The sequence below is a fragment of the Pristiophorus japonicus genome, chromosome 32 (assembly GCF_044704955.1).
Source record: "Pristiophorus japonicus isolate sPriJap1 chromosome 32, sPriJap1.hap1, whole genome shotgun sequence".
In the NCBI taxonomy this organism is placed as follows: Eukaryota; Metazoa; Chordata; class Chondrichthyes; family Pristiophoridae; genus Pristiophorus; species Pristiophorus japonicus.
The window spans coordinates 504,874-529,857 of NC_092008.1; the positions used below are offsets into that span (position 1 = coordinate 504,874).

At 57.7% G+C, this 24,984-nt stretch overlaps 1 protein-coding gene across 1 annotated transcript in view; it reads right to left on the reverse strand.

The window, feature by feature from the left end:
• Positions 1–13,475, reverse strand: part of LOC139240472 (neural cell adhesion molecule L1-like) — a 127,436-nt gene extending 113,961 nt beyond the window's left edge. Inside the window, exon 1 of the mRNA XM_070869008.1 lies at positions 13,389–13,475. The gene's annotated coding sequence lies outside the window, so the exon portion shown is untranslated. The remainder of the gene's footprint in view (positions 1–13,388) is intronic.
• Positions 13,476–24,984: the final 11,509 nt, after the last annotated feature.

Below are 24,984 nucleotides of genomic sequence, written 5' to 3' on the forward strand. Positions count from 1 at the left end.
GGGGGCGAGAGGGAGGGGAGGCAAGAGGGGAGGGGGCGAGAGGGGAGGGGAGGCGAGAGGGAGGGGAGGCGAGGAGGCGAGGGGAGGAGGTGAGAGGGGAGGGGAGGCGAGGGAGGGGGCGAGAGGGGAGGGAGCGAGAGGGGAGGGGAGGCGAGGGGAGGAGGCGAGGGGGAGGGGAGGCGAGGAGGCGAGGGGAGGAGGTGAGAGGGGAGGGGAGGCGAGGGAAGGGGGCGAGAGGGGAGGGAGCAAGGGGAGGCGAGAGGGGAGGGAGCGAGAGGGGAGGGGAGGCGAGGGAGGAGGCGAGGGGAGGGGGCGAGAGGGGAGGGGAGGCGAGGGGAGGGGAGGCGAGGGGAGGGGAGGAGGCGAGAGGGGAGGGGAGGCGAGGGGGCGAGGGGGGGGGAGGCGAGGGGAGGGGGCGAGAGGGGAGGGGAGGCGAGGGGAGGAGGCGAGGGGAGGGGAGGAGGCGAGAGGGGAGGGGAGGAGGCGAGGGGAGGAGGCGAGAGGGGAGGGGAGGCGAGGGGGCGAGAGGGGAGGGGAGGCGAGGGGAGGAGGCGAGGGGAGGGGGCGAGAGGGGGAGGAGGCGAGAGGGGAGGGGAGGAGGCGAGGGGAGGGGGCGAGAGGGGAGGGGAGGCGAGGGGAGGAGGCGAGGGGAGGGGGCGAGAGGGGAGGGGAGGCGAGGGGAGGAGGCGAGGGGAGGGGGCGAGAGGGGAGGGGAGGCGAGGGGAGGAGGCGAGGGGAGGGGGCGAGAGGGGAGGGGAGGCGAGGGGAGGGGAGGCGAGGGGAGGGGAGGAGGCGAGAGGGGAGGGGAGGCGAGGGGAGGAGGCGAGGGGAGGGGAGGCGAGAGGGGAGGCGAGGGGGAGGGGAGGTGAATGACCTGGCCTCATGCTGTGCTGGACACCTGCCTGTGTTCTCTCAGTACACGGGGAGCTCAGCGCTCACACTGCTGACACGGTGAAAATGTAAGCAGATTGTGGAAGTGGGTGATTAGGGGAGAGGGGCCTGTGCTAGGCACTGTCGAATGGCCGTCACAGAGAGGCAGGGGGGTGTGAGGCGGGGTGGGGTGTGGATGTCGGGGAACGGCAAGGGGAGCCGCTGGTTATCTGACGGGACGGGGATTTTGGGGTGCTCGGTATCACAACTCGCTCACCCCACCTCCGGTCTCAGCAACCACACTGACCAAGTCTTACCGGCTGGAGGTGATCCAAAACTCGGCTGCCCCCGTGTCCTAACTCACACCCAGTCCCACTCACCCATCACCCCCTGTGCCCCGTGTCCTAACTCACACCCAGTCCCACTCACCCATCACCCCCTGTGCCCCATGTCCTAACTCGCACCCAGTCCCGCTCACCCATCACCCCCTGTGCCCCATGTCCTAACTCGCACCCAGTCCCGCTCACCCATCACCCCCTGTGCTCACTGACCCTTGTCCTAACTCGCACCCAGTCCCACTCACCCATCACCCCCTGTGCTCACTGACCCCGTGTCCTAACTCACACCCAGTCCCACTCACCCATCACCCCCTGTGCTCACTGACCCCGTGTCCTAACTCGCACCGAGTCCCACTCACCCATCACCCCCTGTGCTCACTGACCCCGTGTCCTAACTCACACCCAGTCCCACTCACCCATCACCCCCTGTGCTCACTGACCCCGTGTCCTAACTCACACCCAGTCCCACTCACCCATCACCCCCTGTGCTCGCTGCCCCCGTGTCCTAACTCACACCCAGTCCCACTCACCCATCACCCCCTGTGCTCACTGACCCCGTGTCCTAACTCGCACCGAGTCCCACTCACCCATCACCCCCTGTGCTCACTGACCCCGTGTCCTAACTCGCACCGAGTCCCACTCACCCATCACCCCCTGTGCTCACTGACCCCGTGTCCTAACTCACACCCAGTCCCACTCACCCATCACCCCCTGTGCTCACTGATCTACATTGGCTCCCGGTTAAGCAACGCCTCGATTTCAAAATTCTCATCCTTGTTTTCAAATTCTTCCATGGCCTCCTCACCCCTCCCTATCTCTGTAACCCCCTCCAGCCCCTACACCCCTCCCTATCTCTGTAACCCCTCCAGTCGCTACACCCCTCCCTATCTCTGTAACTCCCTCCAGCCCCTACACCCCTCCCTATCTCTGTAACTCGCTCCAGCCCCTACACCCCTCCCTATCTCTGTAACCTCCTCCAGCCCCTACACCCCTCCCTGTAACCTCCTCCAGCCCCTACACCCCTCCCTATCTCTGTAATCCCCTCCAGCCCCTACACCCCTCCCTATCTCTGTAACCTCCTCCAGCCCCTACACCCCTCCCTATCTCTGTAACTCGCTCCAGCCCCTACACCCCTCCCTATCTCTGTAACCCCCTCCAGCCCCTACACCCCTCCCTATCTCTGTAACCCCCTCCAGCCCCTACACCCCTCCCTATCTCTGTAACCTCCTCCAGCCCCTACACCCCTCCCTATCTCTGTAATCCCCTCCAGCCCCTACACCCCTCCCTATCTCTGTAACCTCCTCCAGCCCCTACACCCCTCCCTATCTCTGTAACCTCCTCCAGCCCCTACACCCCTCCCTATCTCTTCGCCGGGAGCAGTCGGAAGCCAAGCGCAGACAGCGGAAGGAGAGCACGGCAAACCCAGGCCCCCCCCACCCACCCCTCCCTCCGACCAGCGTCTGCCCCAGACACCGCCTGTGACAGGGACTGTCGGTCCCGCATTGGGCTCATCAGTCAGCTGAGAACTGGTGTTAGTGTGGGAGCTGGTCATCCTGGACCCCGGGGGGGGGAGCAGGTCACCCTGGAGCCCGAGGGGTGGGGGGTTGCTAACGGAGAAGATCGGCCAGTTCCTTGGGTCTCTCCTCACAGGCGCCGATCGTTCGGGGAATAAACTCAACGGTCAAAGTACAATTTCCAGGACTGAATGGGACGTTCAACTCTGTGCGGGCGTAAGGCAGATGGTCAACGGATTAGTTTAATTGGCGGAGAGAGAGACAGCTAGTGATGGGCGAGTGAAAGGGCGGTGAGGGATTAGATTAGATTGCTTGCTGGGGTCAATAAGTCAAGCCAAGTGTTGGATAATGCTGTGGGATACCATGCTATCATCAATCAACGAGCGTAGAGCATGATGGCACTGCACTCTGATGGGACAGAATCAATGGGGTGGGGGTTCGGTTAGGCGACAGCTTATCCACACCACTCGACCTCACTACTCTGCCTCTCTCGGTCACCGCAGATTGGAGCAAGTAGATTGTTCTTCTCGGTGAAGAAGGCAGACGGAATACTTGCCTTTATTGGCCGAGGCACAGAATACAAGAGCAGGGAGGTTATGCTCCAACTGTATAAAACACTGGTTAGGCCGCAGCTGGAGTACTGCGTGCAGTTCTGGTCACCACATTACAGGAAGGACGTGATTGCACTGGAGAGGGAACAGAGGAGATTTACCAGGATGTTGCACTGGAGAGCGTACAGAGGAGATTTACCAGGATGTTGCACTGGAGAGGGTACAGAGGAGATTTACCAGGATGTTGCACTGGAGAGGGTACAGAGGAGATTTACCAGGATGTTGCACGAGGGAGGGTGCAGAGGAGATTTACCAGGATGTTACACTGGAGAGGGTACAGAGGAGATTTACCAGGATGTTGCACTAGAGAGGGTACAGAGGAGATTTACCAGGATGTTACACTGGAGAGGGTACAGAGGAGATTTACCAGGATGTTGCACTGGAGAGGGTACAGAGGAGATTTACCAGGATGTTGCACTAGAGAGGATGCAGAGGAGATTTACCAGGATGTTGCACTGGAGAGGGTACAGAGGAGATTTACCAGGATGTCGCACTAGAGAGGGTACAGAGGAGATTTACCAGGATGTTACACTGGAGAGGGTACAGAGGAGATTTACCAGGATGTTGCACTGGAGAGGGTAGAGAGGAGATTTACCAGGATGTTGCATTGGAGAGGGTACAGAGGAGATTTACCAGGATGTTGCACTGGAGAGGGTGCAGAGGAGATTTACCAGGATGTTGCACTGGAGAGGGTACAGAGGAGATTTACCAGGATGTTGCACTAGAGAGGGTACAGAGGAGATTTACCAGGAGGTTGCACTAGGGAGGGTGCAGAGGAGATTTACCAGGATGTTGCACTAGAGAGGATGCAGAGGAGATTTACCAGGATGTTGCACTGGAGAGGGTACAGAGGAGATTTACCAGGATGTTGCACTGGAGAGGGTACAGAGGAGATTTACCAGGATGTTGCACTAGGGAGGGTGCAGAGGAGATTTACCAGGATGTTGCACTCGAGAGGATGCAGAGGAGATTTACCAGGATGTTGCACTGGAGAGTACAGAGGAGATTTACCAGGATGTTGCACTAGAGAGAGTACAGAAGAGATTTACCAGGATGTTGCACTAGAGAGAGTACAGAGGAGATTTACCAGGATGTTGCACTAGAGAGAGTACAGAGGAGATTTACCAGGATGTTGCACGAGAGAGAGTACAGAGGAGATTTACCAGGATGTTGCACTGGAGAGGGTACAGAGGAGATTTACCAGGATGTTGCACTAGAGAGGGTGCAGAGGAGATTTACCAGGATGTTGCACTGGAGAGGGTACAGAGGAGATTTACCAGGATGTTGCACTCGAGAGGGTACAGAGGAGATTTACCAGAATGTTGCACTCGAGCGGGTACAGAGGAGATTTACCAGGATGTTGCACTGGAGAGGGTACAGAGGAGATTTACCAGGATGTTGCACTAGGGAGGGTGCAGAGGAGATTTACCAGGATGTTGCACTCGAGAGGATGCAGAGGAGATTTACCAGGATGTTGCACTGGAGAGTACAGAGGAGATTTACCAGGATGTTGCACTAGAGAGAGTACAGAAGAGATTTACCAGGATGTTGCACTAGAGAGAGTACAGAGGAGATTTACCAGGATGTTGCACTAGAGAGAGTACAGAGGAGATTTACCAGGATGTTGCACGAGAGAGAGTACAGAGGAGATTTACCAGGATGTTGCACTGGAGAGGGTACAGAGGAGATTTACCAGGATGTTGCACTAGAGAGGGTGCAGAGGAGATTTACCAGGATGTTGCACTGGAGAGGGTACAGAGGAGATTTACCAGGATGTTGCACTCGAGAGGGTACAGAGGAGATTTACCAGAATGTTGCACTCGAGCGGGTACAGAGGAGATTTACCAGGATGTTGCACTGGAGAGGGTACAGAGGAGATTTACCAGGATGTTGCACTAGAGAGGGTACAGAGGAGATTTACCAGAATGTTGCACTCGAGCGGGTACAGAGGAGATTTACCAGGATGTTGCACTAGAGAGGATGCAGAGGAGATTTACCAGGATGTTGCACTGGAGAGGGTACAGAGGAGATTTACCAGGATGTTGCACTGGAGAGGGTACAGAGGAGATTTACCAGGATGTTGCACTGGAGAGGGTACAGAGGAGATTTACCAGGATGTTGCACTGGAGAGGGTACAGAGGAGATTTACCATGATGTTGCACTAGAGAGGATGCAGAGGAGATTTACCAGGATGTTGCACTGGAGAGGGTACAAAGGAGATTTACCATGATGTTGCACTAGAGAGGGTACAGAGGAGATTTACCAGGATGTTGCACTAGAGAGAGTACAGAGGAGATTTACCAGGATGTTGCACTAGAGAGGGTACAGAGGAGATTTACCAGGATGTTGCACTAGAGAGGGTGCAGAGGAGATTTACCAGGATGTTGCACTGGAGAGGGTACAAAGGAGATTTACCAGGATGTTGCAGTGGAGAGGGTACAGAGGAGATTTACCATGATGTTGCACTAGAGAGGGTACAGAGGAGATTTACCAGGATGTTGCACTAGAGAGAGTACAGAGGAGATTTACCAGGATGTTGCACTAGAGAGGGTACAGAGGAGATTTACCAGGATGTTGCACTAGAGAGAGTACAGAGGAGATTTACCAGGATGTTGCACGAGAGAGAGTACAGAGGAGATTTACCAGGATGTTGCACTGGAGAGGGTGCAGAGGAGATTTACCAGGATGTTGCACTCGAGAGGGTACAGAGGAGATTTACCAGGATGTTGCACTGGAGAGGGTACAGGGGAGATTTACCAGGATGTTGCACGAGAGAGGGTGCAGAGGAGATTTACCAGGATGTTGCACTGGAGAGGGTGCAGAGGAGATTTACCAGGATGTTGCACTAGAGAGGGTACAGAGGAGATTTACCAGGATGTTGCCCGAACTGCAGAATTTTGGCTATTAGAAAAGATTGGATATGCTGCGTGCAACGAGACCTGGGTGTCATGGTACATCAGTCATTGAAAGTTGGCATGCAGGTACAGCAGGCGGTGAAGGTGGCAAATGGCATGTTGGCCTTCATAGCGAGAGGATTTGAGTATAGGAGCAGGGAGGTCTTACTGCAGTTGTACAGGGCCTTGGTGAGGCCCCACCTGGAATATTGTGTTCAGTTTTGGTCTCCTAATCTGAGGAAGGACGTTCTTGCTATTGAGGGAGTGCAGCGAAGGTTCACCAGACTGATTCCCGGGATGGCAGGACTGACATATGAAGAAAGACTGGATCGACTAGGCTTGTATTAGAAAGTTGTTGAGGCCAGTTCGTTAGATATATTCAAAAGGGAGTTAGATGTGGCCCTTACGGCTAAAGGGATCATGGGGTATGGAGAGAAAGCAGGAAAGGGGTACTGAAGTTGCATGATCAGCCATGATCTTATTGAATGGTGGTGCAGGCTTGAACGGCCAAACTCTCTGTGGTAGAGAATTCCACAGGTTCACAATTCTCTGAGTGAAGAAGTTTCTCCTCATCTCGGTCCTAAATGGTTTACCCCTTATCCTTAGACTGTGACCCCTGGTTCTGGACTTCCCCAACATCGGGAACATTCTTCCTGCATCTAACCTGTCGAGTCCCGTCAGAATTTTATATGTTTCTATGAGATCCCCTCTCATCCTTCTAAACTCCAGTGAATACAGGCCCAGTCGATCCAGTCTTTCTTCATATGTCAGTCCTGCCATCCCGGGAATCAGTCTGGTGAACCTTCGCTGCACTCCCTCAATAGCAAGAACGTCCTTCCTCAGATTAGGAGACCAAAACTGAACACAATATTCCAGGTGGGGCCTCACCAAGGCCCTGTACAACTGCAGTGAGACTCCCTGCTCCTATACTCAAATCCTCTCGCTATGAAGGCCAACATACCATTTGCCTTCTTCACCGCCTGCTGTACCTGCATGCCAACTTTCAATGAAGGAACCGATGTTCCAGTCCTGAACTCCAGTTGAGGGTCTGCAAGATGCTTGTGCATGGATTTTAACATGTGGTGTCCGTTGCACATCAGCCACCACATGATGATGATGGCAGGCAACTAGCACACAGTTCATTTTCACTCGGAAACCTCTGGGCTTCATTGTGAGATCGGCACTGGATCACCATCAAGTTAAAACACAATCTACACATACACTGGAGCCAAAGAGTTTAGCCCGAACGTGAACGGTTAACTTTGTTTATGGAATTTTAAAGTACCCTGGTGCTGATGTTCAAATGTCTTACTGTAAATCACTGCACTGTATATCTTCCTTCAACATCCCTTACTCCCAAGGAAGCAATTAGTGCCAGTACTGAGGGAGTGCCGCACTGTCGGAGGGGCGGTACTGAGGGAGTGCCGCACTGTCGGAGGGGCGGTACTGAGGGAGCGCCGCACTGCGCTGTCAGAGGGGCGGTACTGAGGGAGCGCCGCACTGCGCTGTCGGAGGGGCGGTACTGAGGGAGCGCCGCACTGCGCTGTCGGAGGGGCGGTACTGAGGGAGCGCCGCACTGCGCTGTCGGAGGGGCGGTACTGAGGGGGCGCCGTACTGCGCTGTCGGAGGGGCGGTACTGAGGGAGCGCCGCACTGCGCTGTCAGAGGGGCGGTACTGAGGGAGCGCCGCACTGCGCTGTCGGAGGGGCGGTACTGAGGGAGCGCCGCACTGTCGGAGGGGGCAGTACTGAGGGAGTGCCGTACTGCGCTGTCGGAAGGGGCAGTACTGAGGGAGAGCCGTACTGCGCTGTCGGAGGGGGCAGTACTGAGGGAGTGCCGTACTGCGCTGTCGGAGGGGGCAGTACTGAGGGAGTGCCGTACTGTGCTGTCGGAGGGGCGGTACTGAGGGAGAACCGTACTGTGCTGTCGGAGGGGCGGTACTGAGGGAGAGCCGTACTGTGCTGTCGGAGGGGGCAGTACTGAGGGAGTGCCGTACTGTGCTGTCGGAGGGGCGGTACTGAGGGAGAGCCGTACTGTGCTGTCGGAGGGGGCAGTACTGAGGGAGTGCCGTACTGCGCTGTCGGAGGGGGCAGTACTGAGGGAGTGCCGTACTGCGCTGTCGGAGGGGCAGTACTGAGGGAGAGCCGTACTGCGCTGTTGGAGGGGCGGTACTGAGGGAGCACCGCACTGCGCTGTCGGAGGGGCGATACTGAGGGAGCACCGCACTGCGCTGTCGGAGGGGCGGTACTGAGGGAGCGCCGCACTGTCGGAGGGGCGGTACTGAGGGAGCACCGCACTGCGCTGTCGGAGGGGCGGTACTGAGGGAGTGCCGCACTGTCGGAGGGGCAGTACTGAGGGAGCGCCGCACTGTCGGAGGGGCGGTACTGAGGAAGCGCCGCACTGTCGGAGGGGCGGTACTGAGGGAGCGCCGCACTGTCAGAGGGGCAGTACTGAGGGAGCGCCGCACTGTCGGAGGGGCGGTACTGAGGGAGCGCCGCACTGTCGGAGGGGCGGTACTGAGGGAGCGCCGCACTGTCGGAGGGGCGGTACTGAGGGAGCGCCGCACTGTCGGAGGGGCGGTACTGAGGGAGCCCCGCACTGTCGGAGGGGCGGTACTGAGGAAGTGCCGCACTGTCGGAGGGGCAGTACTGAGGGAGCGCCGCACTGTCGGAGGGGCGGTACTGAGGGAGCCCCGCACTGTCGGAGGGGCGGTACTGAGGAAGTGCCGCACTGTCGGAGGGGCAGTACTGAGGGAGCGCTGCACTGTCGGAGGGGCTGTATTTCGGGATGAGACATTAAACCGAGGCCCCGTCTGCCCTCTCGGGTGGATGTAAAAGATCCCACGTCCACTATTGGAAGAAGAGCGGGGGGAGTTCTCCCCGGTGTCCTGGGGCCGATATCTATCCCTTCACCAATACCTAAAAACAGATCATTGCTGTGTGTGGGAGCTTGCTGTGCGCAAATTGGCTGCCGCATTTCCCACATTACAACAGTGACCACGCTCCTTGACTGGCTGCGAAGCGGTTTGGGGTTATATCAATGCATGTTCTTTCTTTAAGTTCACAGTTCTTGCTCCAAAGCTCGTTGAAGCACTACTTCCAGGAACAGTGCCAAGTTCCTGTAAAACATTCGGATCAAGGGAAATGGAAAGATTCCCAGAACTCGATGTTCGAGCAAATCAATGCATAATCCAGTGACTAATGTGGGCAGCAACATGCAACAGCGACTCGATTCTGCTCCACCGAGCGCAGTGATTGCAGCAGCCAGTCACACTGTCGCTTGGTGTTTCTTGGGGCACAAGAACTTAACGAAACAGGAGCAGGAGTCGGCCATTCGGCCCCTCGAGCCCGCTCCGCCATCCAATCAGATCGCGGCTGATCCGATCTTGGGCTCAGCTCCACTTCCCCGCCCGCCCCTTCACTCCCTTATCGCTCAAAAATCTGTCTATCTCCACCTTAAATATATTCAGTGACCCAGCCCCCCACAGCTCTCTGGGGCAGAGAATTCCACAGATTCACCAGAAGAAATTCCTCCTCATCTCCATCCTAAATGGGCGGCCCCTTATTCTGAGACTATGTGCCCCCCTAGTTCTAGATTCCTACTGGTTTGCTCCCATGGCGAGCCTCTAATGAATTTTCGGTCAGGGGGCAGGCTACGAAATGGTCGGTAAGCTCGAACGCTCCCCTTCTGACCACGAACTGAGGCGTTGGACCACCGGGAATCCAGTCCCTGGTGGTGTGTTTTATTCGCGACCAATTGTCTGCTGTACATGGTCCATGTTTCTGAGCCATACAGGAGGGCGGGTATCACTACAGCCCTGTAGACCAAGAGCTTGGTGACAGTTTTGAGGGCCTGGTCTCAGCCTGAGGGCAACTGCCATTCATGGAGGGATTCATGCCTGAGGAAAAGAGTGTTTGAAGACCAGGCCCTCAAAACTGTCACCAAGCTTTTGGTCTACAGGGCTGTAGTGATACCTGCCCTCCTGTATGGCTCAGAGACATGGACCATGTACAGTAGGTACCTCACCCCCAGCTCATGGTCTACAGGGCTGTAGTGATACCTGCCCTCCTGTATGGCTCAGAGACATGGACCATGTACAGTAGGTACCTCACCCCCAGCTCATGGTCTACAGGGCTGTAGTGATACCCGCCCTCCTGTATGGCTCAGAGACATGGACCATGTACAGTAGGTACCTCACCCCCAGCTCATGGTCTACAGGGCTGTAGTGATACCCGCCCTCCTGTATGGCTCAGAGACATGGACCATGTACAGTAGACACCTCAAGTCGCTGGAGAAATACCACCAACGCTGTCTCCGCAAGATCCTGCAAATCTCCCGGGAGGACAGACGCACCAACGTTAGCGTCCTCGACCAGGCCAACATCCCCAGAATCGAAGCACTGACCACACTCGACCAGCTCTGCTGGGCAGGGCCACATTGTCCACATGCCCCCCAGATACGAGACTCCCAAAGCAAGCGCTCTACTCGGAACTCCTTCACGGCAAACGAGCCAAAGGTGGGCAGAGGAAACGTTACAGGGACCACCCTCAAAGCCTTCCTGATAAAGTGCAACATCCCCATCGACACCTGGGAGTCCCTGGGCCCAAAGACCAGTCCGCCCTAAGTGGAGGGAGTGCATCCGGGAGGGCGCTGAGCACCTCGAGTCTCGTCGCCGAGAGCGTGCAGAAACCAAGCGCAGGCAGCGGAAGGAGCGTGCGGCAAACCTGTTCCACCCTCCCCTTCCCTCAACCACTGTCTGTCCCACCAGTGACAGGGACTGTGGCTCTCGTATTGGACTGTACAGCCACATAAGAACTCATGCTAAGAGTGGAAGCAAGTCTTCCTCGATTCCGAGGGACTGCCTATGATGATACTTGCATTGGAGGCAGTTCAGAGAAGGTTCACTCGGTTGATTCCGGGGATGAGGGGGTTGCCTTATGAGGAAAGGTTGAGCAGGTTGGGCCTGTACCCATTGGAGTTTAGAAGAATGAGAGGTGATCTTATTGAAACGTATCAGATTCTGAGGGGGGCTGGACAGGGTGGATGCAGAGAGGATGTTTCCCCCTCGTGGGGGAATCTAGAACTAGGGGGCACATAGTCTCAGAATAAGGGGCCGCCCATTTAGGACGGAGCTGAGGAGGAATTTCTTCTGGTGAATCTGTGGAATTCTCTGCCCCAGAGAGCTGTGGGGGCTGGGTCATTGAATATATTTAAGGTGGAGATAGACAGATTGTTGAGCGATAAGGGAGTGAAGGGGCGGGGCGGGGAAGTGGAGCTGAGCCCAAGATCAGAACAGCCGCGATCTTATTGGATGGCGGAGCGGGCTCGAGGGGCCGAATGGCCGACTCCTGCTCCTCATGGTACGTTCTCCCCACACGGAACAAGCCTCTCATCCCAGGAGGATGCAGGCATGCTGACTCTGGCAACAGCGAGGAGGTATCTTGAAGAATGATTCACTTTGCATCTCCGACTGCACTTGGATGCCTGTGGGCGTACACATTAGAGAGGAACGAGGGGCTGGTCTGGTGCCAGGGACTGGTGAAAAACATATTATTCTGATTGTGGGCATCAGCGATCAACGAGCTGTGGGGCAGCAGATAATTAAAGAGGTGTGGCATCGCAGCATCCGTCTCATTCACTGTGTCACCCAGGTGATCAGTAATTACACCACATTCGTGCAGGAAAACACAGTTCCTTTCATCGCCTCTTTTATCTGACACCAGTGCTGGTGACTGCTCTCGCAGGGGTCGCTCACAGTCAGCACAGCAAGTGTCAGCCGTGGCTCAGGGGCTCGCTCTCTCACCTCCGAAGGTCGAGGGGTTCAAGCCCCCACTCCACAGACTCGAGCTGCATGAACCAGGCCCAACACTCGCCCAGCTGAGGGAGTGCCGCACTGCGCTGTCGGAGGGACGGTACTGAGGGAGCGCCACACTGTCGGAGGGGCAGTACTGAGGGAGCACCGTACTGCGCTGTCGGAGGGGCGGTACTGAGGGAGTGCCGCACTGCGCTGTCGGAGGGGCGGTACTGAGGGAGCGCCGTACTGCGCTGTCGGAGGGACGGTACTGAGGGAGCGCCGTACTGCGCTGTCGGAGGGGCGGTACTGAGGGAGCGCCGCACTGTCGGAGGGGCGGTACTGAGGGAGCCCCGCACTGTCGGAGGGGCAGTACTGAGGGAGCGCCGCACTGTCGGAGGAGCAGTACTGAGGGAGAGCTGCACTGTCGGAGGGGCGGTACTGAGGGAGCGCCGCACTGTCGGAGGGGCAGTGCTGAGGGAGCGCCGCACTGTCGGAGGGGCGGTACTGAGGGAGCCCCGCACTGTCGGAGGGGCAGTACTGAGGGAGCGCCGCACTGTCGGAGGGGCGGTACTGAGGGAGCGCCGCGCTGTCGGAGGGGCGGTACTGAGGGAGCGCCACAACATTGGGATAACTCCCCTGCTCTTCTTCGAAGTAGTATTATAGAATCTTTTACACCCAGAGGGGACGGATGGGGTCTCGGTTTAATGTCTCATCCGAAAGGTGGCACCTACGACAGTGCGGCGCTCCCTCAGTACTGCCCCTCCGACAGTGCGGCACTCCCTCAGTACTGCCCCTCCGACAGTGCGGCACTCCCTCAGTACCGCCCCTCCGACAGTGCGGCGCTCCCTCAGTACTGCCCCTCCGACAGTGCGGCACTCCCTCAGTACTGCCCCTCCGACAGTGCGGCACTCCCTCAGTACTGCCCCTCCGACAGTGCGGCACTCCCTCAGTACTGCCCCTCCGACAGTGCGGCGCTCCCTCAGTACTGCCCCTCCGACAGTGCGGCACTCCCTCAGTACTGCCCCTCCGACAGTGCGGCACTCCCTCAGTACCGCCCCTCCGACAGTGCGGCACTCCCTCAGTACTGCCCCTCCCACAGTGCGGTACTCCCTCAGTACCGCCCCTCCGACAGCGCAGTGCGGCGCTCCCTCAGTACTGCCCCTCCCACAGTGCAGCGCTCCCTCAGTACTGCCCCTCCGACAGCGCAGTGCGGCGCTCCCTCAGTATCGCCCCTCCCACAGCGCGGCGCTCCCTCAGTACTGCACACCGAGGGTCAGCCTAGATTTCTGCGCTCTTGTCTCTGGAGCTCACGACCTTCTGATTCGGAGGCGAGAGTGCGACCCACTGTACCGCAGTTGACACACGAACCTCGTTTCACTCAATCTTTGCTCACGCTGCTCAACCCACGCTCTCATCCCCAGGAGCCAGTCTGGTGAACCTTCGCTGCATTCCCTCTCAGGCAAGTATGTCCTTCCTTCGGTAAGGAGACCAAAACTGTGCGCAGTTAAAAGATACAAAAAACGGATCTGTCGATTGCTAGCACTCAGTCCGATTACATCAAGGACAGACACACTATTTCTGCTCGCTCTTTGAGATGGGAGTGACTGGGTGGTGGTTTAAGGCCTCGTCCAGCCATCTGTTAACAGCTCCCCAAGCTGCGTCCTGATTGAAATGCTGTCACCTCCTGGGGGAGCCTGGCCCCGACCATTAAAATGTAATCCTAGTCATTCTTAACTGCACCGCCGCATTTCAGGGCAGTGTTGCTGTCTGTCGCTGACGATTCTCCCACCTGCTGCCGAGACAAGGGAGCCACTGAGCGCCAACCTGCATTTCTATGGCGCCCGTCAGGTGGTTGAAAAGCCACTCCTGGACAGTGTCTCGCTGCCGCGTCCTCTCGCGTGTGCACACGGAGCGCTGAATCAGCGCGGAGAGGATTTGAGTATCGGAGCAAAGTCGACTTACTGCAATAATACAGGGCCCTAGTGAGACCTGCACCTCGAGTATTGTGCACAGCTGTGGTCTCCTTACCCATGGAAGGATATACTTACCATTGAGGGAAGAAAAAGAGACTTGGATTTATAGAGCGCCTTTCACGACCACCGGTTGTCTCAAAAGCGCCTCACAGCCAATGAAGTACTATCGGAGTGCGCTCACTGTTGTAATGTGGGAAACGCCAATTTGCGCACAGCAAGCTCCCACACACAGCGATGTGATAATGACCCAGATCGTCTGTTTTAGTGATGTTGGTCGAGGGATAAATATTGGTCGCAGGACACCGGGGAGAACTCCCCCTGCTCTTCTTCCAATAGTGGCCCCGGGATCTTTTACATCCACCCGAGAGGGCAGACGGGGCCTCGGTTTAATGTCTCATCCGAAAGACAGCACCTCTGACAGTGCGGGGCTCCCTCAGTACCGCCCCTCCGATAGTGCGGCGCTCCCTCAGTACCGCCCCTCCGACAGTGCGGCACTCCCTCAGTACTGCCCCTCCGACAGTGCGGGGCTCCCTCAGTACTGCCCCTCCGACAGTGCGGGGCTCCCTCAGTACCGCCCCTCCGACAGTGCAGGGCTCCCTCAGTACTGCCCCTCCGACAGTGCGGCGCTCCATCAGTACCGTCCCTCCGACAGTGCGGCACTCCCTCAGTACTGCCCCTCCGACAGTGCGGCGCTCCATCAGTACCGCCCCTCCGACAGTGCGGCACTCCCTCAGTACTGCCCCTCCGACAGTGCGGCGCTCCCTCAGTACCGCCCCTCCGACAGTGCGGCACTCCCTCAGTACTGCCCCTCCGACAGTGCGGCGCTCCCTCAGTACTGCCCCTCCGACAGTGCGGCACTCCCTCAGTACTGCCCCTCCGACAGTGCGGCGCTCCCTCAGTACCGCCCCTCCGACAGTGCGGCACTCCCTCAGTACCGCCCCTCCGACAGTGCGGCACTCCCTCAGTACTGCTCAAACCACTCGGACATCCGGGCAAACGAGATAAGTTGATATTGCAGGTGTGGAGCCTGTATCGAAGGCTTTAATCAACCTATTCGACAGACATAAATCGCGCCCCCCTCACTCGAGCACTTGGCAGGGTAACCCACCAGGGATAGTAACAGGTTTTTAAATGCGGTGTGGCTAATGTGGATTACATGGAGTTTAACAGCAATTAAGGTGCAGTCATCTCACTGAGCGTTCAGCTGACACATTTGGCAAAACGGTCCGCTGTGCGTGACAATTATCCCGACAGACTCGAAGCCCCGTGTGCTGCTTTGGTGGGACCTTTCGATCAGAACTGGTGATAGTTCCGACCGGGAGCCAATGTAGGTCAGCGAGCACAGGGGGTGATGGGTGAGTGGGACTCGGTGCGAGTTAGGACACGGGGCACAGGGGGTGATGGGTGAGTGGGACTGGGTGTGAGTTAGGACACGGGGTCAGTGAGCACAGGGGGTGATGGGTGAGTGGGACTCGGTGCGAGTTAGGACACGGGGCACAGGGGGTGATGGGTGAGCGGGACTAGGTGCGAGTTAGGGCACGGGGCAGTGAGCACAGGGGGTGATGGGTGAGTGGGACTGGGTGTGAGTTAGGACACGGGGTCAGTGAGCACAGGGGGTGATGGGTGAGTGGGACTGGATGTGAGTTAGGACACGGGGTCAGTGAGCACAGGGGGTGATGGGTGAGTGGGACTGGGTGTGAGTTAGGACACGGGGTCAGTGAGCACAGGGGGTGATGGGTGAGCGGGACTGGGTGTGAGTTAGGACACGGGGTCAGTGAGCACAGGGGGTGATGGGTGAGCGGGACTAGGTGCGAGTTAGGACACGGGGTCAGTGAGCACAGGGGGTGATGGGTGAGTGGGACTGGGTGTGAGTTAGGACACGGGGTCAGTGAGCACAGGGGGTGATGGGTGAGCGGGACTGGATGCGAGTTAGGACACGGGGTCAGTGAGCACAGGGGGTGATGGGTGAGTGGGACTGGGTGCGAGTTAGGACACGGGGACAGTGAGCACAGGGGGTGATGGGTGAGTGGGACTCGGTGTGAGTTAGGACACGGGGTCAGTGAGCACAGGGGGTGATGGGTGAGCGGGACTGGGTGCGAGTTAGGACACGGGGTCAGTGAGCACAGGGGGTGATGGGTGAGCGGGACTGGGTGTGAGTTAGGACACGGGGCAGCGAGCACAGGGGGTGATGGGTGAGCGGGACTGGGTGCGAGTTAGGACACGGGGACAGCCCAGTTTTGGATCACCTCCAGTTTACGTCGGGTAGAATGTGGGAGGCTGGCCAGGAGCGCAGTGCGTTGGAATGGTCAAGTCTGGAGGTAACGGGGGCACGGGCGAGGGTTTCAGCAGCGGGTGAGCTGAGGCAGGGGGCCGGAGGCGGGCGATGTTACGAAGGGGGAAATCATCATCATCACAGGCAGTCCCTGGGAATCGAGGAAGACTTGCTTCCACTCTAACAATGAGTCCTTAGGTGGCTGAACAGTCCAATACGAGAGCCACAGTCCCTGTCACAGGTGGGACAGACAGTGGTTGAGGGAAGGGGAGGGTGGGACTGGTTTGCCGCACGCTCCTTCCGCTGCCTGCGCTTGGTTTCTGCACGCTCTCGGCGACGAGACTCGAGGTGCTCAGCGCCCTCCCGGATGCACTCCCTCCACTTAGGGCGGACTGGTCTTTGGGCCCAGGGACTCCCAGGTGTCGGTGGGGATGTTGCACTTTATCAGGGAGGCTTTGAGGGTGGTCCCTTGTAACGTTTCCTCTGCCCACCTTTGGCTCGTTTGGAAACAGGCGGTCTTAGTTATACGTGGAATCTATAGCACAGGAAGAAGCCACTGGGGCCCAGCGCTCCGTGCAGGGGTTTATGCTCCACACCAGCGCCCTCCCACCCCTCTCCATCTCCCCCCATCACTGTCTCCTTCCATTCCTTTCTCCCCCATGTGTTTATCCAGCTCCCCCTGAAATGCATCGATACTATTGGCCTCAAGCCCTCCCTGTGGCAGCGAGTTCCACATTCTCACCGCTCTCTGGGTAAAGAGGTTTCTCCTGAATTCCCCACTGGGTTTATCAGTGACTGGCTGATATTGGTGGCCCCCGAGTTCTGGCCTCCCCCACAAGTGGGAACATCTTCTCGACGTCTACCCTATCGAACCCTCTTCATAATTTTGAAGACCGCCCTTCATTGCTTCGGGGCTGTGAAAGTTGTGAGAAGGAGTTTGCAGATGTGTCGACACCTCAAGTCGCTGGAGAAATACCACCAACTCTGTCTCCGCAAGATTCTGCAAATCCCCCGGGAGGACAGACGCACCAACGTTAGCGTCCTCGACCAGGCCCAACATCCCCAGCATCGAAGCACTGACCACACTCGACCAGCTCCACTGGGCAGGGCCACATTGTCCGCATGCCCCCCAGACACGAGACTCCCAAAGCAAGCGCTCTACTCGGAACTCCTTCACGGGCAAACGAGTCAAAGGTGGGCAGAGGAAACGTTACAAGGGACCACCCTCAAAGCCTCCCTGATAAAGTGCAACATCCCCACCGACACCTGGGAGTCCCTGGGCCCAAAGACCAGACCGCCCTAAGTGGAGGAAGAGCATCCGGGAGGGGCGCTGAGCACCTCGAGTCTCGTCGCCGAGAGCGTGCAGAAAGCAAGCGCAGGCAGCGGAAGGAGCGTGCGGCAAACCAGTCCCACCCTCCCCTTCCCTCAACCACTGTCTGTCCCACCCGTGACAGGGACAGTGGCTCTCGTATTGGGCTGTTCAGCCACCTAAGGACTCATTGTTAGAGTGGAAGCAAGTCTTCCTCGATTCCGAGGGACTGCCGATGATGATGATTTTTGGTCTTGTAGTTTAACCGAGAGATCGGGGAAGAAATCAAAGCAAAAGACGTGTGCGGAATGAATCCCATCAATTGCCGTGTCAGGTTTTACAGCCGGTATCAGCATGGGAAATTAAACTCATTTACTTGTCGACAGCGGGGCCTTTTAACGCGGGGGGGATGGGGGCGAGAGGGGGCTCTTGTCTGCATTGTACAGCTGGAGGCCGACTCTCTGCGTGCACTCATCTCACCCCGCCCCCACCCGACACACTCCTTCCCCCACCACTGCATTATCATCGCCTTGCCCGACTGAGGAGCCCCCAACTTTCCTTCCGTAATGAAAACACGTTCACAATTCGCAGTGATCCAAAACTGGGCTGCCCCCGTGTCCTAACTCGCACCGAGTCCCGCTCACCCATCACCCCCTGTGCTCACTGCCCCCGTGTCCTAACTCACACCCAGTCCCACTCACCCATCACCCCCTGTGCTCACTGCCCCGTGTCCTAACTCACACCCAGTCCCGCTCACCCATCACCCCCTGTGCTCACTGACCCCGTGTCCTAACTCACACCCAGTCCCACTCACCCATCACCCCCTGTGCTCACTGCCCCGTGTCCTAACTCACACCCAGTCCCACTCACCCATCACCCCCTGTGCTCACTGCCCCGTGTCCTAACTCACACCCAGTCCCGCTCACCCATCACCCCCTGTGCCCCGTGTCCTAACTCACACCCAGTCCCGCTCACCCATCACCCCCTGTGCTCACTGACCCCGTGTGCTAACTCGCACCCAGTCCCGCTCACCCATCACCCTCTGTGCTCACTGCCCCGTGTCCTAACTCACACCCAGTCCCGCTCACCCATCACCCGCTGTGCTCACTGACCCCGTGTCCTAACTCACACCCAGTCCCGCTCACCCATCACCCCCTGTGCTCACTGCCCCGTGTCCTAACTCGCACCCAGTCCCGCTCACCCATCACCCTCTGTGCTCACTGCCCCGTGTCCTAACTCACACCCAGTCCCGCTCACCCATCACCCCCTGTGCTCGCTGCCCCGTGTCCTAACTCGCACCCAGTCCCGCTCACCCATCACCCCCTGTGCTCACTGCCCCGTGTCCTAACTCACACCCAGTCCCACTCACCCATCACCCTCTGTGCTCACTGCCCCGTGTCCTAACTCACACCCAGTCCCGCTCACCCATCGCCCCCTGTGCTCACTGCCCCGTGTCCTAACTCACACCCAGTCCCGCTCACCCATCGCCCCCTGTGCTCACTGCCCCGTGTCCTAACTCACACCCAGTCCCGCTCACCCATCGCCCTCTGTGCTCACTGCCCCGTGTCCTAACTCACACCCAGTCCCACTCACCCATCACCCCCTGTGCTCACTGACCCCGTGTCCTAACTCACACCCAGTTCCGCTCACCCATCACCCCCTGTGCTCGCTGCCCCGTGTCATAACTCGCACCGTGTCCCGCTCACCCATCACCCCCTGTGCTCGCTGACCTACATTGGCTCCCGGTTAAGCAACGCCTCGATTTGAAAATTCTCATCCTTGTTTACAAATCCCTCCATGGCCCTCAACCCTTCCCTATCTCTGTAATCCCCTCCAGCCCCTACACCCCTCCCTATCTCTGTAACCCCCTCCAGCCCCTACACCCCTCCCTATCTCTGTAACCCCCTCCAGCCCCTACACCCCTCCCTATCTCTATAACCCCCTCCAGCCCCTCCCTATTTCTGTAACCTCCTCCAGCCCCTACACCCCTCCCTATCTCTGTAACCCCCTCCAACCCCTAGACCCCTCCCTATCTCTGCAACCTCCTCCAGCCCCTACACCCCTCCCTATCTCTGTAACCCCCTCCAACCCCTAGACCCCTCCCTATCTCTGCAACCTCCTCCAGCCCCTACACCCCTCCCTATCTCTATAACCCCCTCCAACCCCTACACCCCTCCCTATCTCTGTAACCCCCTCCAGCCCCTATACCCCTCCCTATCTCTGTAACCTCCTCCAGCCCCTACACTCCTCCCTATCTCTGTAACCCCCTCCAGCCCCTACAGCCCTCCCTATCTCTGTAACCTCCTGCAGCTCTACACTCCTCCCTATCTCTGTAACCTCCAGCCCCTACACCCCTCCCTATCTCTGTAACCCCCTCCAGCCCTCCCTATCTCTGTAACCCCCTCCAGCCCCTACACTCCTCCCTATCTCTGTAACTTCCTCCAGCCCATACACCCCTCCCTATCTCTGTAACCTCCTCCAGCCCCTACACCCCTCCCTATCTCTAACCTCCTACAGTCCCTACACCCTTCCCTATCTCTGTAACCTCCTCCAGCCCCTACACTCCTCCCTATCTCTGTAACCCCCTCCAGCCCCTACACCCCTCCCTATCTCTGTAACCCCCTCCAGCCCCTACACCCCTCCCTATCTCTGTAACCCCCTCCAGCCCCTACACCCCTCCCTATCTCTGTAACCTCCTATAACCCCCCGCCCCCCCACCCCGAGATCTCTGCACTCCTCTAATTCTGCCCTCCTGACCATCCCTGATTATAATCGCCCCACCATCGGTGGCCGTGCCTTCTGTTGCCTGGGCCCCGAGCTCTGGAACTCCCTCCCTCAACCTCTCCGCCTTGCTCTCTCCTCCTTCAAGACGCTCCTTAAAACCCACCCCTTTGCCCAAACTGTTGGTCACCCGTCCCAAATCAGCTCCCAACGCTGCCGTGATACACCTTGGGAGGTTAATGGCGCTGCATAGATTCAAGATACTGTTGTTGCTGTCGACGAGGGGTTGGGGGAAGGAGGCCGGTCACCCTGGCAACCAGTGCGTCATCAGCACCACAGGCCCAACACTCCCCGGGGGACAGAGGGGGAGCCTGAACTTTATTAAACCACCTCGGAGGGTTGGAGAGTCAGCTGCCAATCGATACGACCTGTTTATTTTGAGCAAGAGTTGGAGGAGGCGATGGGCAGTGGGGGGGCGGGGTAGCGAGGGGGATGGGTGTAACATGCCTATCCATCTCCGCTGCACTTGACAACTCTATTGTCTTCTCCAAAGCTCGCTGGGCCGCAGGGTGACCTCAGTAATAGAATTACACGGGGAATAATGGATAACTGGGACTGATTTTGAGGCAGTAATCTCATTTGCAGGGGAGGAGGGGGGTAGTTTAAGGTGATGGTTTGCAGCGTGACCTGTTTATAACCGCGGTCTCAGCAGAGAGATGAACTTATAACTTCGCACTCAATCCCGCGTGATTATTTCCCCCGTCCCTCGAGGAGATAATGCCGCGGGAGATTATTTATTCGGGCCCTCCTCTCCCGTGATGGAGGACGAGGGCCAGGGGCATCGCTCAGTGACTGGCGCAGCAAATTGCTTTGGGAGCGCAGGGTCCTTGTCTTACACGAGCAGTTACAAGAGGCCGTTCAGCCCCTCGAGCCTGTTACATTAGGGACAGGAGAAGGCCGTTCAGCACCTCGAGCCTGTTACATTAGGAACAGGAGGAGGCCGTTCAGCCCCTCGAGTCTGTTACATTAGGGACAGGAGGAGGCCGTTCAGCCCCTCGAGCCTGTTACATTAGGAACAGGAGGAGGCCGTTCAGCCCCTCGAGCCTGTTACATTAGGGACAGGAGGAGGCCGTTCAGCCCCTCGAGCCTGTTACATTAGGGACAGGAGGAGGCCGTTCAGCCCCTCGAGCCTGTTACATTAGGGACAGGAGGAGGCCGTTCAGCCCCTCGAGCCTGTTACATTAGGAACAGGAGGAGGCCGTTCAGCCCCTCGAGCCTGTTACATTAGGGACAGGAGGAGGCCGTTCAGCCCCTCGAGCCTGTTACATTAGGGACAGGAGGAGGCCGTTCAGCCCCTCGAGTCTGTTACATTAGGAACAGGAGGAGGCCGTTCAGCCCCTCGAGCCTGTTACATTAGGGACAGGAGGAGGCCGTTCAGCCCCTCGAGCCTGTTACATTAGGGACAGGAGGAGGCCGTTCAGCCCCTCGAGCCTGTTACATTAGGGACAGGAGGAGGCCGTTCAGCCCCTCGAGCCTGTTACATTAGGGACAGGAGGGGGCCGTTCAGCCCCCTCGGGCCTGTTACATTAGGCTTTCACTGGGGGCCATGGTGATGCAGAGAGCGGTAACCATGACAAATCTCGAGGAGCAGCTTCACCTGCAAATGGGATGGTTGTGGAGAGGATTTAATGGCTGATTGAAGGGGCCAAGACAAGGAGGTGCCTCTGATTTAAGTGGCCGCTGAGTGCGATCGCTGATGTGCCTAAAAGGCAGACTGCGTTGTGCTGGATAATCCTCAATGTTCTGAAGGAGATGGAAGCATGCTCAGTGTTGTTTTTCACCCCTTGTTGCTGTCTCTCTCACAATGGCCAACATTTTGTGCCGAGCTTAGGATAATCGGGGGTGGTGATGGTTGAACAAGCTGCATAAAATGTCTGCTCGAACCTGCACGATAGCACGTATAAAATACTTTCACTCGCTTAAAATTCCAGGCACATTTGGGGGTCATTTTGTGTGTCAGCCGTGACTCATTGGGTGCCCGCTATTTACCCTCAGCAGGGGTCAGCACCCCCTGGGAGGACAGACGCACCAACGTTAGCGTCCTCGACCAGGCCCAACATCCCCAGCATCGAAGCACTGACCACACTCGACCAGCTCCGCCGGGCAGGGCCACATTGTCCGCATGCCCCCCAGACACGAGACTCCCAAAGCCAAGCGCTCTACTCGGAACTCCTTCACGGGCAAACGAGCCAAAGGTTGGGCAGAGGAAACGTTACAAGGGACCACCCTCAAAGCCTCCCTGATAAAAGTGCAACATCCCCACCGACACCTGGGAGTCCCTGGGCCCAAAGACCAGTCCGCCCTAAGTGGAGGGAGTGCATCCGGGAGGGCGCTGAGCACCTCGAGTCTTGTCGCCGAGAGCGTGCAGAAACCAAGCGCAGGCAGCGGAAGGAGCGTGCGGCAAACCTGTCCCACCCTCCCCTTCCCTCAACGTCTGTCTGTCCCACCCTCCCCTTCCCTCAACCACTGTCTGTCCCACCCTCCCCTTCCCTCAACCACTGTCTGTCCCACCTGTGACAGGGACTGTGGCTCCCGTATTGGACTGTTCAGCCACCGAAGGACTCACTGTTAGGAGTGGGGGCAAATCTTCCTCGATTCCGAGGGACTGCCGATGATGATAGATTTAAATTAATTGGCAGGAGGTTTAGAAGGGATTTGAGGAGAATTTCTTTTCACCCAGAGGGTGGTGGGGGTCTGGAACTCACGGCCTGAAAGGGTGGTAGAGGCAGAAACCCTCTCCACATTTAAAAAGTACTTGGATGTGCTCCTGAAGTGCCGGAACCTACAGGGAAACTGGGATTAGGCTGGGTCGTTGTTTGTCGCCCAGCACAGACACGACGGGCCAAATGGCTTCTTTCTTCCCTCCTCCTGTACGACGCAGCCTCCTTGACCAAGCTTTTGGTCACCTGCCCTAATATCTCCTGACTTGGCACAGGGTAAAGCGTTTTGGGATGTCCGCAGTTCTGACGAAGGGTCTTCGACCTGAAACGTTAACTCTGTTTCTCTCTTCACAGATACTGCCTGACCCGCTGAGTATTTCCAACATTTTCTGGAATCAGAGGAGTGCAGACATCTCGGGGAGCGGGGGAGGGGGTTACAGAGACAGGGAGGGGTGTAGGGGCTGGAGGGGGTTACAGAGATAGGGAGGGGTGTAGGGGCTGGAGGGGGTTACAGAGATAGGGAGGGGTGTAGGGGCTGGAGGAGGTTACAGAGATAGGGGGGGGCGTAGGGGCTGGAGGGGGTTACAGAGATAGGGAGGGGTGTAGGGGCTGGAGGAGGTTACAGAGATAGGGGGGGGCGTAGGGGCTGGAGGGGGTTACAGAGATAGGGAGGGGTTTAGGAGCTGGAGGAGGTTACAGAGATAGGGAGGGATGTAGGGGCTGGAGGAGGTTACAGAGATAGGGAGGGGCGTAGGGGCTGGAGGAGGATACAGACGTAGAGAGGGGTGTAGGGGCTGGAGGGGGTTACAGAGATAGGGAGGGGTGTAGGGGCTGGAGGAGGTTACAGAGATAGGGAGGGGTGTAGGGGCTGGAGGTGGTTATAGAGATAGGGAGGGGTTTAGGAGTTGGAGGAGGTTACAGAGATAGGGAGGGGTGTCGGGGCTGGAGGGGGTTACAGAGATAGGGAGGGGTGTAGAGGCTGGAGGAGGTTACAGAGATAGGGAGGGATGTAGGGGCTGGAGGATGTTACAGAGATAGGGATGGGTTTAGGAGCTGGAGGAGGTTACAGAGATAGGGAGGGGTGTAGGGGCTGGAGGTGGTTATAGAGATAGGGAGGGGTGTAGGGGGTGGAGGGGGTTACAGAGATAGGGAGGGGTGTCGGGGCTGGAGGGGGTCACAGAGATAGGGAGGGGTTTAGGAGCTGGAGGAGGTTACAGAGATAGGGAGGGGTGTAGGGGCTGGAGGGGGTTACAGAGATAGGGAGGGGTGTAGGGGCTGGAGGGGGTCACAGAGATAGGGAGGGGTGTAGGGGCTGGAGGAGGTTACAGAGTTAGGGAGGGGTTTAGGAGCTGGAGGAGGTTACAGAGAGAGGGAGGGGTTTAGGAGCTGGAGAAGGTTACAGAGATAGGGAGGGGTGTAGGGGCTGGAGGAGGTTACAGAGATAGGGAGGGGTGTAGGGGCTGGAGGAGGTTACAGAGATAGAGAGGGGTGTGTCATGTATTCAACCAGCATTGTAACCCATGTATAAACTGACCTAAGTTGTACACCGTGAGAACACTGACCACGAGGTGGGAGACACTCCTAACCTGGACCTTCAGGTATAAAAGGGGAAGCTCCACCCACCTTCATCACTTGAGTGCTAAGGAATAAAGGACAGGTCACAGACTGACCTTCTCTCAAGCATGGGCCTCGTGTGTATTTATACTGTGTAGTAAGGACGTATCAATGGCGACAAGAAACTGGGATTTAAACCACGCGAGCATGGCCACTAGCAGAACAGATGAGAGGTACTGTGTTAAGGAATGGTTGGGACAGAGATTCAACATTGTTAAAGCAGCACACAGTTCTCCAGGCAGACAAGGGCAGCCAGGCATGCCCCAACATGTCGTCGAACCCAGAGCGGGAGTTCGACAGAGACAATGGCAAGCTGAACGGCGATTCAGGCCATTGCAAGGGACAATGCGGCCAG